We start from the raw sequence: 3,294 nt of genomic DNA, 5'->3' as shown, positions 1-3,294 counted from the left end.
CAGCCCATTCCAGATGACAGTCTTGGTAGTGTCCAAAGTTTCACCGCATTTCTTGATAGAATCCGGGCTAATGTCAAGACCCATCCAACTATCAGGAATAGCAGAGGCAGGAATAATCTGTAGATGGTGTCAGAATGAGTACATGATAGCTAGTGAATATCTCCATTCCAAATCACGAATAATTGTGTTTAATTTTTCGGCCATGTAGAATGTAACGTGTCATACTACATGATACCGATAGTGGCAAACATGTACTCCCTCCATTCCTCAATATAGGGTGTATAGTTTTTGGCACGGAAATTAAAAAACGCATATGGAGGGAAAATTTCACAAGTTTTGAACGATATTACACCTGACTAATTGGAATGAAAAAATAGAGGAGATTGCCTAATATAAGGAAATGTAATCAAATCCCTGAAAAAATTATCCAAATGAGTGGTGCAACGCAATACACTTTATATTTTGGGGGTTTTCTCAAAAATCTATACACCTTATATCAAGGAACGGAGGGAGTATCATTCTACCCTTTATTATAAAAGGGTATGGAGATATCTTCTCGGTTGATGTGTTTATAGAGGATGTATAGAAGCGGAAATGCAAAAAGGAAATACTACATGAAAGGAACGGCTTGTCGAATGTGATATGCACTCCAGGCCGATAGTGCAAAAGCTCGTACAGATACATAGCGCCAGGTCGGCGTGGGGCAGGGCCGAGAAATCATGGAGCACCCAGAACCTCCGATGCGCCAGGATTCAATTGAGCCAGGATCAGCTGAGGTCGACTTCCTCGGTTCCTCCCCCTCCTCTGCCCGGTCGAGCTTGCCTGTCAAGGCGCCCCCGTCCAGGATGCTGCCAAACATGGCGGCCTCGTACAGGTAATTCACCTGCCAGGCGTGGTGGCTCGCATGGGCGAGGAGCCAGGTCATTTCCACGACGAGACCCTTGGAGAAGAGCTGGGCCAGTTGCAGGCGCAAGGATTCGGCGAGGTCCTCCTCGCGCTGCTCGTCCACCTCGCCCTGCCGGACGTACTCCAGCGGGCCGGTGACGAGGGTCCACCAGAGGGCGTCGAGCAGCTGGTCCTCGTGGTCGAGGAGGAACCTGCGCACATGGTTGCAGGTTTCCTCGCCGTCGCAGGCGTACTCGGGGTCCAGGGGCCTGCTGAAGCCGGTGGTCCTGAAGTCGGCGTTGAAGACCTCATCGAAGTCCGCCTCGCGTTGGGGTCGCGCCGGTGACTTGCGCGCCTTGGACCATCCCAAGAGGGCGCGGCGGAAGAGCATGTGCCGGTCGTTGTTGATGTGCCACCCATATTCACTGTCGACCATCCGGGCTGAGGGCTCGTGCCACCTCTGGGTGAAGGTCCGTGCGCCCGTGGCAGCGTATGCATCGTAGATGGCCCGGAGCGCCGGTTCGCTCACGACGCCCGAGGCGGCGATGTCGGCCACGTTGAGGAACGAGTTCATGATCTCGGAGTTCACCAGGTCGGAGCCCACATCGATGACGTCGTGGCTGTTGATGCTCAAGACGAGGTCGCTCATGGCGGCGCCGGTGTCGAAGCCCCGGGCCATGGCCTCGGCTCCAATGCCGAGCACGCTGCTGTCGAACAGGTAAATGACCTGGGCAGCACGGCGATCCATCTGGGCGGAGCGGTCCTTGAGGTGTTTCTTGTTCGCCACCTCCATCGCGATCTTGTCCTGGATGTACGGGAGGCCAACGTCGACGGCCTCGCGGCGCTCCCGGCCGTAAGGGGTGCCCAGCGCGTGGGCGTCGGCGAGCGCATCCTGCACCAGCTCGTGGAGCGTGGGGAACACATGGCTGTACCCGTACTCATAGTTAACGGCCATGTCGGTGACATAGTTAGAGAACATGGTGCGCACGTCTGCGGCGCCAATGAGCATGTTGGTCATGCAGCCGCCGAACAGGGCATTGGTGGTCGTCAGGGCGGCAGGCCAGTCGGTGGCACCCAGCTGGGCGAGCACCTGCGGCGAGGCTTGCCTGAGTGCCTTGCCCTTATGGGGAAGCACGTTGCCCATTGCGTGTTGGGTGCTTTTCCACAGCGCCAGCTCCGGCGATAGCCGCAGCTGCACCACCCTGGGCCTGGATGGCGCCGGCGCCACTGCTTCTTCCAGCTCGTCCCTGCCGGTGACTGTGATGCTAGCAAACATCTCCGCCACCATGCCTTGGGCCTGGCGTGACAGCCTTCTCAGATCCGCCGTGGCTCCCTCGCCGATCAAGGCCCTCGCCTCCGAGTAGCCCGCGTACATGGGGAAGCCAAGCTCGGCCTCGGCCTCGGCCACCGGACCCTCGCCCCGGAAATACGGAGGGATTCTAATGCCGCTGCGCCGCCGGGGAGAGCGTCTTTGGCCAGCCCCGCCCGTCTAAATGTTGAGGCCATGGAGAGAGCAGCTACCCCATCGAGGGAAGGATGCGTCCGCGCCCATGCTTACCATAGTAGGTATATAGCAGTATAAAGAGAAGAATGTGATATAGTAGAGAGAAATTTAGGCACCGTGGTACTACTCATGCTAATCTACGCATTCCTCATCCATATATAGCCGCAGACTCGCCAGCAAATTGGTCCGATGTGTTCAAAACGTGGATGTGCTGATAAGCAAAAGATACGTCGGTGTGTTTGCATCCGATACGATTATGCTCCGGCCAAACGCGGCTGATCTCGCCCGCAAAAAGAAAAAAGAAAAAGAAAAGATACGATTATGCTCCGGCCAACGCGGCTGATCTCCGCCGCAAAAAAGAGGATACGATTATGCTCCGGCCAACGCGGCTGATCAAGACAGATCATGCCAATTATTTCGTTCGATCCCATCGCGAGCGCAAGCGGTGCGTTTGTTTTATTTCGACTCGATAATACGTATTAAAAATTATTGAACGAGTATTTAAAAAAATATTGAACAAGTATTTGAAATTGTTGAAAAGTATTAAAGATGTTGAGCAAGTATTTAAAAATGTTGAATGAGTATTTGAATTTTTTTGAATGAGTATTTAAAAAAGGTTGAATAAGTATTAAAATGTTGAACAAGTATTTAGAAAATGTTGAATAGGCGTTCAGACAATGTTGAACGTGTATACAGAAAATATTGATCACTTATTAAAGAAATGTTTTTGACATATACAAAAACTTAGAGTGAAAACGAAAACAAACATAAAAAAACAAAAAAAATGAGAAGAAATAATAAAATCAAACAAAAAATGGAGAAGAAAAAAGAAAAACAAACAAAAAATAAAATGATATAAAAAAGAACATAATAACCAAATTAAAACAAAATGCAAAAATTAATGA

General features: G+C 51.2%; 1 pseudogene; it reads right to left on the bottom strand.

Annotated features, from left to right (window-relative positions):
- Window positions 1–566: 566 nt before the first annotated feature.
- On the bottom strand, window positions 567–2,437 carry LOC123162382 (uncharacterized; annotated as a pseudogene).
- Between the last annotated feature and the right edge of the window lie 857 nt (window positions 2,438–3,294).

Source organism: Triticum aestivum, chromosome 7B (assembly GCF_018294505.1).
Source record: "Triticum aestivum cultivar Chinese Spring chromosome 7B, IWGSC CS RefSeq v2.1, whole genome shotgun sequence".
Classification (NCBI taxonomy): Eukaryota; Viridiplantae; Streptophyta; class Magnoliopsida; order Poales; family Poaceae; genus Triticum; species Triticum aestivum.
The sequence above is the reverse complement of the archived record's forward strand: the minus strand, read 5'-3'. Positions and strand labels throughout refer to the sequence as shown.